Genomic DNA, 12,197 nt, shown 5'->3' with positions numbered 1-12,197 from the left:
CTGATGGCAGAACCTGACAGACACAGGGAGGGCTTCACAGATTTAAAAAAAAAAAAATAAAGACATTCTCTTTTTGTGGGAATTGGGCAATCTGAATTTTTTTTGTTTGAAAACCTCACTTCTCTCTTTCTAGGAAATTCTTAAAAGGAAAGAAAGGCTGTGTTACCTGTGGAATAAAATCTTCCTGTCACAACACCTGTGGTTTAAGAACAAATGGGAGAGAGAGAGAAAGACTGTAGAAGCTACCAGGACATGAGCTGGCCCAGGCTTTGTGAACAAGAAACCCACAGCTAAATACAAGAAGGAATTTCTGGCCCAGCCGCATGAAACATGCAACAAAACCCAACGCTTAAATCCAGGCTGCTGACTCAACAGGGTGCAAAATTGAGTGGGCGCCATGACTGATGGTCCTGTCAAGCTCTCGGCAGTTTTGGGGTTTGTTTGGGGCATAGCACCTCAGAGCCCATAAGTCACTGCTACCAAGGCTGCGGGTGTGTGGAGGAGGTTAAGACCCCTCCAAGCACACAGACCTTCTTTGTTGAGCCCAGCAGATTTCATGGCAGCAGACTCTCAAGCTCTCATTCCTCTTTGAGTTTACTTTAAATTTGACTCAGAAAAGAAAGAAATCAAACATTTCACAGATCATTTTAGACTCACTTTTCATCTAGACTTTGTTATAGAAAAACAAATTCATTTTCAAGGAACACAGTCAGTCAATTCAGTCACTCAGTCATGTCCCACTCTTTGCGACCTCTTGAACTGCAGCAGGCCAGGCTTCCCTGTCCATCACCAACTACTGGAGCCTGTTCAAGCTCATGTTCATGTTGATGATGCCATCCAGCCATCTCATCCTCTTTTGCCCCCTTCTCCTCCTGCCTTCAATCTTCCCGGTATCAGGATCTTTTCCAGTGAGTCAGTTCTTCACATCAGGTAGCTAAAGTGTTGGAGCTTCAGCTTCAGCATCAGTCCTTCCAATGAATATTCAGGGATAATTTCCTTTAGAATTGACTGGTTTGATCTTGCAGTCCAAGGGACTCTCAAGAGTCTTATCCAACACCACAGTTCAAAAGCATCAATTCTTTGGTGCTCAGTTTTCTTTAGAGTCCAGCTCTCACATCCATACATAACTACTGGAAAAACCATAGCTTTGACTAGACGGACCTTTGTTGGCAAAGTAATGTCTCTGCTTTTTAATATGCTGTCTAGGTTGGTCATAGCTTTTCTTCTAAGGAGCAAACATCTTTTCAATTTCATGGCTGCAGTCACCATCTGCAGTGATTTTGGAGCCTAAGAAAATAAAGTCTGTCAGTGTGTCCATTGTTTTCCCATCTATTTGCCATGAAGTGATGGGACCAGATGCCATGATCTTAGTTTTCAGAATGTTGAGTTTTAAGCCAACTTTTTCACTTTCCTCTTTCACTTTTATCAAGAGGCTCTTTAGTTCCTCTTCATTTTCTGCCATAAGGGTGGTGTCATCTGCATATCTGAGGTTATTGATGTTTCTCCTGGCAATCTTGATTCCAGCCTTTGCTTCATCCAGCCCAGGATTTCAAGTGATGTGCTCTGCATATAAGTTAAATGAGCAGGGTGACAATATACAGCTTTGTCTTACTCCTTTCCCAATTTGGAACCAGTTCATTTTCCATGTCTGGTTCTAACTGTTGCTTCTTGACCTGATACAGGTTTCTCAGGAGGCCAGTAAGATGGTTTGGTATTCTCATCTCTTGAAGAATTTTCCACAGTTTATTGTTATCCACACAAAGGCTTTAGTGTAGTCAATGAAGCAGAAGTAGATATTTTTCTGGAATTCTCTTGCTTTTTCTATGATCCAACAGATGTTGGCAATTTGATCTCTGGTTCCTCTGCCTTTTCCAAATTCCAGCTTGAACATCCAGAAGTTCTCAGTTCACATACTGTTGAAGCCTAGCTTGAAGAATTTTGAGCATCACATCAAGGAACACAGTTTTCACCCATTACATTGAAGAATCTGTATCAAACACAGGAATAATTTAATAAGATATTGCTACATGTACAGGCTTTCATAATATATGCTTTGCATTAAAGAGACATAAGGTGACAAAGGTCTTTCATATTCTAAAAGTGCTATCAGAACAATAAATCTATCCATTCGACTAACAGACCAGTTCTATCAGTAATAACGTTCTTCTAGAGAATAATCTACATCAAACATCTAAGAGAAGAATACAAATTAGCAAAATGATGTGTTCCAAAAGTTTAATTATATTTATTTGTGCTTAAAATCCAAAATAGGAAGAGGTGGGTTATAAGTATAACAATAAATAAGCCAATTCATTCATGATACTTTAATCCATTACTGTACAACTAAATTAGAGCACTTAAAAGTCTAACCACCATTTAAAACATTATTTCTAGAGCAACCAGCTTTAGGTTCCAATTCAGGCTATTAGGAGAAATGCTGATCCCACACGTCCTCAGCCCCTTACAAGAGAGCTGGAGTGTGGCGTCTGAGGGGCACCGAGCTCCCTCCAGGGTGACTCCCACCCTGGGGTACGGGTTGAGGATTCATTGTTGAGACCAAAGCTCCAGGGTGGGGGGAGGTCCTGGGAAGATGAGGCGGTCTTCTCCTGCAGGACCCTGAGAAATATTTAGTTGAAAGATTGATTCATAATGCAAAGTGAATGTGCTTTCCTGTCATGCACAAAATCATAGATTATTTATTGCTGTTCATCACATGCCTTCTCTCCCACTAGGCTGCCAGCTCCAGGATGTTGGGGGCCCTGTTGGCCTTACTCTGCAGGGCATCAGCTTGCTCACAGGGAGAGTGGAGTCTGGTAATTTGAAAGGATATTAGGTACATGTGCCATAATTACTAACATTTCTAAGATCTGTGAGTCTTAGAATTTTGGAAAGGATGAATAAAATGGGACTGTGTAAGAGAAATAAGAAAATACATTAATCAACTCTAACTCAAAAAGATACATCCCAATAGCAGCACTATTCACAATATCCAAAACATGGAAGCCACATAAATGTCCATCATAGACATCAATGGATAAAGAAGACGTGGTATATATATACACAATGGAATATCACTCAGCCACAAAAGAATGAAATAATGCCATTTGTCAAAATGTGGATGGACCTGGGGACTGTCATACTAAGTGAAGTAAGTCAGACAAAGGCAAATATCAAATGATATCACTTATATATGAAGTGTAAAAAAAAAAAAATATATATATATATACACACACACAAATGAACATATCTACAAAACAGAAGCAGACTCACCGACATGGAAAACAAATTTATGGTTACCAATGGGGAAGTGGGGCGGAGGAGGACAAATTATAAGTTTGGGATAAACAGATACAGAACACTATATATGAAATAGATAAACAACAAGGTCCTACTATACAGCACAGGGCACTATATTCAATATCTTATGATAAACCATAATGTGAAAGAATATGAAAAACACACACATATGTATATATTTTTATAACTGAATACTACATACCTGAAATTAGCATTGTAAATCAACTATACTTCAATAAAAAAGAAAAGATATTACAATATTTAATTGATGAAACAATGAAATTACTTCTCCCTGTGCACTGTAGAAATCATTGAACATTAAAGCTTGAAGAGATTCTACAGCTTATCCACTCTCATCACATTCATTTCCCTTTGAATCAAGACACTAATGGGAGCAGCAAACTCGTCCTCACATCAGTTGCCCTTACAGAACTTCAAACTTCTAAGGAAACACCATGAAATTCTGGAGGACAAGAATGTTTGAAAATACGTGGTGCAAAGCACAGTAGGGCTTTTTAGGGTCAGATCATGTAAAATGACAACTGAACTAGGCTTATGGAAACACTGTGGACTAGTCTCCTAATCTTCTACTCAAATGTTTAATTCAGCTTCATTTGGTTAGTTTTAGCTGAAATTTTGCTAGTATAAAAAGGCCATCTTCAAAAGATATAAAATAATGAACTTCAATAGGGAAAACCCCATAATTTTCAAATAGATCTCTGATGGCCCAGAGTGAACCAATGAGCCAAAAAGAAAATAATGGAGTCAAAAGCATAAAATCAATGTTTGTTTTTCGTAACATAATCCATGGTTAACTATAGAGGAAATACTGATTCAGAATATAGTTTGAATAATGCTTAATAATCAGTTGAGTGTGCAAAGGTGTACACATTGCCAAAGAGGCTAAAATAAAATAAGAGAAAATTTTAAACTAATATACTGAAGGATTCACTTTGGCTTTTCAGATGAAAAACTTCTACTTACTGTGGAAATTATGACTTTATTTAGAATGACAGATTTAAGGTTAAATGTTTATTGACTTCCTATGCAAACAATTAAAGTACAATTTGTCTTTTACTAACTGAATTATTACAATTATAAATTAATAGAGTCTGCCTTCCCCCAAGTCTCTCTCCAGTGTTTAGATTCTGACTCTCAGCATTTGGAAAGTCATTCATTTCCATCACTCGGTCAAAAGACTTCAGGAGCTCAGAGAAGCTGGGTCATCAGTCCGGAATTCAAAGCAAAGTTAACCACAAAATGCAAACTTGCTTTTAAGCAAACAGGGCTGTTTAGAGAGGTTACTGTCATACTTACTGCAAATTGAATCACACAGAAGTCAATATGTAAAGACATATTGCCTTTGTTCAATAAGGATGTTTCCTCGGCTGTGCCAACTTTTTATACAGATCTCTGCACAGTCAGCAAATCAACAAGGAATTGATATCTACAAAGCCTTTAATTCACTTTTGAGGTTAAGGTTGAAGGAAATCATAACCATAATATGACAGCATAAATGTGCAGTAATCTAAGAAAACCTTATTTATTTAGTAGAAAGCGTAGCAAGGGATGTATTACAAGAAATCCTATAGGTAGCTGCCTTTTGGTTTTTGCTTGTTTTCTTTTCTAATAAAAACAGTCTTATTTATACCATGTTGTGGAAAACATTATTATTTAGTTATTCTTTGAGCCAGAAAAACATGTGTTAATATATGATATTAATGTAATCACATAATTAGCTTTATACTGAGGGGTTTACAGGAAATACTGAGTTGAATAATATAAGACAAGAGTTAAAATTTAGTGACAGAAAATTTAGAGTTAAAATTTAGACGAGAGAAAATTTAGTTAAAAATGTAAAAATGAGCAGTTTTGTTTTTAATTTTTTAAATTATGAATGTATGATAACAGATTTACAAGAGACTTGGAAAATACAGAACAAAGTTACATATAGTTCCACTATAAGTAAAGAAAGAAAGTGAAGTCGCTCAGTCATGTCTGACTTTGCGACCCCATGGACTGTAGCCTACCAGGCTCCTCCATCCATGGAATTTTCCAGGCAAGAGTACTGGAATGGGTTGCCACTTCCTTCTCCAGGGGATCTTCCCAACCCAGGGATCAAACCCAGGTATCCTGCATTTTGGGCATATGCTTTACCATCTGAGCCACCAGGGAAGCCCACTGAAGCCCACCATATAGTTCCACTATATGTTACAATTATTTTTTAAGTAGATAAATTAAGATTTTTAGTTAGAATTTCAATATCAAACTCTGAAAAATCAATAGAATATACATAGACAGAAAAGTTGAAGGATATATAGTAGACCTGAAAAGCGCTATGAACCAATTCAACATAATTAAAATTTATTTTTAATGCAATAGCAGAAAAACAATTCTATTCAAGTTCCCACAGACTATAAACCAGGTGACCATGGGACATATGTAGGGACATAAAACAAGGTATAAAAAATTCATGGTCTAATGGTATTGAAATCATATACAGTCTGTTCTCTTATCACTGTGGAATTATTTTAGAAATCAATATCAAAAGATAAAGTAGATCACATTGTTCTTCCCCCTACTCACTTTCTTCTCATGTTTATTCATCACTCTTGGACACATCTAATATGGTCACTGTTTGCCTTTGAACTGAACCTGCTAGGCTCCACCTAAACTATGCCTAAGCCACTGCCGGTCTTTTAGCTGAAAAAAGCTTGAACATGAGGAGAGGCCTGGGCCTTGGAGCATATGTACATGATGGCATCTTCTAAGATGGTTTTCTTTCTCAAATAACCCATAAGGATATAGCCCAGTGCAGGGACAAGTAAACCAGAGGACCAGAGCTGGACTCACTGGGTTTTCAAATCCCTCGAGGATTGCTCTGCCAAAAGTCCAAGCTGGTGAGCTTCATCTTCTGTTCTCTATCAGGTCCTGGTTTTACTTAGAACCTTGACTTTACGTCCATCCATGTGCAGAGGACTCTGTTACCTGTGGGCTATAGTCGTTCGTCATTGTTCAAAGTCAGTAGTTTGATGTCTGTTAAGGAAATCTTTGGTTTGAAAATAATACTGTGCATAGTTGAAAAATCACCTGATTTAGAGTCAGAACACTTGGCCCCGAGGGCCTGGTTCCTAGGCAGAACAGTGGTCCCCAGAGATATCCATGTCCTCATCCCCAGAGCCTGGGAGTATGTTCAGCTACGAGGAGAAAGGGAAGGAGAATTTGCCATCAACTGACCTTAAGGTAGGGAGTTGATTCTGGATGATTTTGGCGGGCTCAGTGTAATCACAGTGTCCTTACAAACAGGAAAGAAGCCAAAGAAGAGAGTGAGATGTGCTGATGGGACAGGTAAGGGAAATGCTGAGCTGTTCACTTGGACACTGCGGGAGTGACCTCCTGCTCCAGGTGCAGGCACCCCTAGGGCTGGAGCATCAGGGAAATGGTCCTCCCCAGAGCTGCCAGAAGGGACAGGCCTGTCCACACCTCAGTCTCAGCCCAGGGAGGCCCATGTTGGACCCTGAACAGCAGGACTGTGAGATAACACATTCTTGTTGTCTTAGGCCTCTAAGCTTGTGGTAACTTGTTACAATAGGAATTGAAAACTAGTCAGAAAGGAATTCGCTGGCAGTCCAGTGGTTTAGGACTCTGCACTTTTCACTGCTGAGGGCACAAGTTCAATCCCTGGCCCAGGAACTAAGATCCCACCTGCTCTGTGGCACGATCAAAAAAAAATTTTAATGTAAATTTTTTTAAAAAAAGAAGCTAGTAGAAGCAGTGAGGCATGAGTCACAAAATCCCTTTGAGATCTTCTGTGTCAAATAAAGAGGTTACATTAGGGCCTTCAAGGCTCTGAAAACAGGAAACATCCTGAACTCTTTAGCCCTTTGAGTCGGCAGGTCCAAGGGTGTACCAGAAGGGCCCACGAGTTGCTCCACAGAAGGCCAGGGAGTAGGCGGGGCTTCGAATACCCTGCAGAGAATGGCTAGTGACTGCATCATGGGTCCAGCACAACACTCACACTGTGCATCTTTACTGTGCTTACCAAGCACCAGGCCCTGGGCACAGTCTTCCCATATATCCCCAACAACCTGGTAAAAGAAAGAAAGTGAAGTTGCTCAGTTATATCCAACTCTTTGCGACCATATGGACTGTCACCCACCACGCACCTTTATCCATGGGGATTCTCCAGGCAAGAATAATGGAGTGGGTTGCCATTTCCTTCTCCAGGGGATCTTCCTGACCCAGGGATTAAACCCGGGTCCCCCACATTGCAGGCAGACTCTTTATCCTCTGAGGCACCAGGGGAGCCCCACAACCTGGTGATTGTGGTATAAAAATGATGCCCGCTTTACCTGCATGAAAACTGATTCTCATCCTCATTGGTAGTCTTTGGTCCCAGGCCACACACCTGCCGGGTGGCTGAGGTGTGACCTGAACACCCACACCTGCATATGGGACCCTCCATGGTTCTGCTTGGCTGATGGCTGTTACATTCACCAGATATATCACCTATTGAGTCCCCACTATGTGGCAGGCACTATTGCAGGTAACAAGGCTATAGCAACAACCAAAAGAAGATAAAGCCAAGCTCTCAGTGACCTTACAATCAGCAGCAATTCACATACTCAGCAAACACTCATCAAGCTCTCGTGATATGCCAGGCACCATGAAGAGGAGTTTATTGAATTCTGGAGCCTACGAAGGCTAGTGCCACATCATCAACACAGACCAGGATGCATCTTCAAATCATCTCACCCAAAAGCATTGTCTGATCCGTGGAGTCCTGTCCACAAGGACTGAATTTTTCACCATAGGCAGGAGCTCTGTTCTCACTAAACAAAGAACAGGAAACTGAACAATTGCTCAATTCCATCACAGCCTTAAAGGCTTTCCTAGTACTCAGAAATGAAAAGGAGAATAGTGTCAGAAAGAAAGAGATTTTATGTATATTAGGTACATTGAGTTTACTTCATTTTAATGTTCAAGTTATAATACAGATCCTATAGTTAGAATATTTTCAGTTTCTAACTGGAAAGGATATCATTTAGTAGAAGAAAAGCTATGTATCTCATGTCAAATGTTAGAAAGGTAGAATTCACTAACTTTGCTCTTATGCAGATTTAAGAGTGATGATAGAGATTTTGGGCTTCTCAAGTTCCTGCCTTTCATCATCGTTTGCTCATTAAAAAAGCTTATAAGCTTACAATGTCACAATACGGTAATATTTATTTATGCCATCTTTTATTCCAAAAATAATTTGTGTCAGAAAAATGTCATAACTTTAAAGATTTAGTAAGTAAATCCACTAAAGGCATAATTTCAGCAGATTATCTGAAAAGGCTTACTCTTTTTTTCCTAAAGCGTCACAAATCTTCACAAGAGATTATCTTTGAACAATGTCTTTAAAATTTTTTCTCCTTATTCTAAACAGCCATGAATCACATCAGAATACCACAATGAAACTTTGTTTTCACTAGACTTTAAGCTTTTTTTAAAGTCTATTTTGATAAGCTAGTCTTAGAAAAGGGAGGTTGACTCTGGCAAAAGGAACAACACATTCCTACTCAATAAATTGCTAAAAATCAAGTGAGCACATATATTGAAAGCTAGGAATGAGGAACTATCACAGCTCTGATTCTTTTGCCCCAAATGGTGGTACCCTAAATCAAGTTCAGTAGAGAATATAAGCTTAAGAATTTTAAATAAGAAAAAATATCTTGGTTATACAGGGGTTTTTTCCCTACCAGCGAATTTTAAGTTTCCCTCAAAAATGAATACTTGAAATTATTCTCTGAGGTTACACCTGATGTTTTCAGTGATATGGACTCTCTCCTTAGGCAACAGAGTTGTTGTTATTGCGTTTCAATAGCTCAGCCTACTCTTTGCAACCCCATGGACTGCAGCATACCAGGCTTCCCTGTCCTTCACCATCTCCCTGAGTTTGCTCAAACTCATGCCCATTGAGTCAGAGATGCCATCCAACCATCTCATCCTCTGTCATCCCCTTCTTCCCCTGCCTTCAATCTTTCCCAGCATCAGGGTGTTTTCCAGTGAGTCAGCTCTTCCATCAGGTGGTCAAAGTATAGGAGCTTCAGCTTCAGCATCTGCCCTTCCAATGAATATTCAGGGAATTATCTTTCAAAGGGATTATTCCTCCTATGAAAAGAAAAAAAACTTTTTGTTAGTTACTTCTCTCCTTTGGAAGTTAACCTACAAAGTAGGTTTTACATATAAATGCACGCTACACACACACCCCACCCCATACACACACACATGCATGTGCGCGCGCGCACACACACACACACACACACACACACACAGGCTACGTCACAATTGCTCTACATAGCCCAAAAGTCAAGCAAGAGAGAAAAAATAGCAGCTGACTTCAGATTTGCTTTTGGAAAAAAGTGCCATATGTTAGTTACAAAGACCCAAACTGCCAACAAAATTAAGAAAGTAAAGGTATTAACTTTGGTTGAGAGTCCACATTGCAAATTGTCTCCAGGTTGCTGGGTGGTGGGGGCTGAGGGGTTCCAGGCAGCTAAGACCTCAGTTCAAGAGGAGTGCAAGGCTGGAGAGGAGACCCCAGGGAGGGGCCACTCCCTTACCATAGAAAATATAGGCTCTACTTAAAGTCCTAAGATATTATATTTAGAAAAAAATGATCAGATTTCTTTTGCAGCATTCACTACCAAGATGTTTGGTTTGAAAAGATAATTACAGAAGAAAACATTGCTTACCTCATCTTCTTTGGGAAGAAAGAATATTACATTATAAGATAAAAGAAAGACATTTTTAGTGTTGGGACTCTGAAGTTCAACTGTAGTAACTCTAGAAGAAGGGAAAGATTTAAAAAAATAGAAACTTCGTCAGCAGTGACAAACTCTGCACAGGACGGAAGGAAAAGCAGGCGTTCTCCACTGTTTAATGAAGATTTCTTAGCAACTGCAGCCATCTCAAGCCTTGGCAGTACCTGGCTCATCTGAAATGTTTGTCTATAAATTTTTGTAGACTGCTGACCTAAGTGTCATTAAAAGTTCCTGTACCCATTAGGTCAGGAAAGCCAAAGAGAAGGTAAATTTTATTGCTAGTTGAATTTTAAGGTCTGTATGATTGATCTGAAGTCCCCACATTGAATGTATATGTGGTAAGCAACTCTACATAGAGATTACTTTTAAATATATATCTGTAATTAATGTATAAGTGTATTGAAGACTTTGGGTGGGTAAAAGGATGTTTGGATTTTTAAAATATCATTTTGCCAAAGTCTTTCTAGTCCCAGTTTAGTTTAGTAACAACCCCCTGGACCTGAACACTTCTAATGGGAATTTTATTACTAGTAAGTATGCCTTGTAGGAAGAATAAGAACCCTTGTTGTGGGAAGAGTCCATCATGCCATGGTTAGCCCTCCGCCTCCGCAGGTTCAAGGAACAGGGGATGGAAAACTCTACAAGACTCACAGTTGACTGAATCCACGAAGGAGGAACCAGAGACTACAGTCTCTGGTATCTGCAGGGGATCCTGGAACTGATCGCCTACAGGTATCGAGGGATGACTGCATTTGACTTAAAAAGTCATCACAATTGCCATTTGTAGGAACTTGCTGTATGTAGAGTTCAAGAGGCATCTACACTGACAGATCCCCTCACTGCCCTTGCTCTTTGGGGACGAAAGGCAAAAGGAAGAACACAATCCCTCTTAATAAAGTACCGAAAATCTAGTGGGCACAGTTAATGAGAGCCAGGGATGAGGGAATATCACAGGTGTGACTCCTTTTCCCCTAAATAGTGAGATCCAAACCATCCCAGGACCTAGTCTGGGGTGCCTGAGAGATAAAGGAAAACCCAGAAATCTACCACAATGCGGTCCAATATTTTTGTCTGTTTTTAGCATCAAAGTAATGCTGACCTCATAGGAGTTGGCAAATATCCCCTAACTTTCAATTTTTGGGGAAGAATTGTTTATAATTGCTATTATTTATTTCTTTAATGCTTAGCAGAATTTGCCAGTAGAGACACCTGGGCCTGGAGTTTCCTTGTCGGCTGCATGAGTAAATCTAGTGGAATTCAGTTTCTCATTTTTTTCTGGATCAAGTTTTGTCAGTTTGTCTCGTCCAAGGAATTGACTGTTTCATCCACGTTATTGTTTGTCATAAAGCTATTCATAAGTTTCCCTTATTATTCTTTCATTATTGTGATATCACCTGTCTCATTTCTGATATTTGTCATCTGTGCATGCACTTTTTTCCTTATCAGTCTGAATAGATGATTGTCAGTTTCATTTTCATTAAATTCAAAAGACTTTCTATTTCTTCCCCCATCTTGCTCCCCCCCTCCACCCCTTTCTTTCCGTGGACTTTTCGGTATGCCACTTAGTTTCCAGATATTTGGGGATTTTCCTGATGTTTTTCTGCTATTGACCTTTAAATTATTTTCATTGTGGGAAAAGGACATACTTTGTATGACTTGGATCCTTTGCGGGGATTTGTTTCACGGCCCAGAATACGGTCAGTGCTTGGTACGTGTCCACGTGGAGCTCTGCACACTCTGCCCGATGCCCAGTGAGTTATGAGGTGTCCTCGCTGGCCGCTGGGAGCAGGAAGCGTCCCCACCTGCCTGCAGCTCCAGCTTCATTTCCTCTTTTCCTCTCGGGTGGGTCTTTCCCCAGCGCCTGGTATTTTCCTTACTTCACACAGTGACTCACAGTCAGATGAAGACTCAGGGCAGAGATCTCCGTGGCTCAGGCTCAGGGATCCTTCTCTATGCTGTCTGACTGCTCAGCCCTCCCCAGACTCACAATCTCCATTCTTCTCCAGGCAAGGCTCCCCCTCTCCCTGGCCCCCTCACCTAGGACAGCCTCCTCACTGACAGAGTGGGTGGGTTCTCATATCTGCTTCCATA

This window comes from Oryx dammah, unplaced genomic scaffold (assembly GCF_014754425.2).
Source record: "Oryx dammah isolate SB20612 unplaced genomic scaffold, SCBI_Odam_1.1 HiC_scaffold_22, whole genome shotgun sequence".
Lineage (NCBI taxonomy): Eukaryota > Metazoa > Chordata > Mammalia > Artiodactyla > Bovidae > Oryx > Oryx dammah.
The sequence above is the reverse complement of the archived record's forward strand: the minus strand, read 5'-3'. Positions refer to the sequence as shown.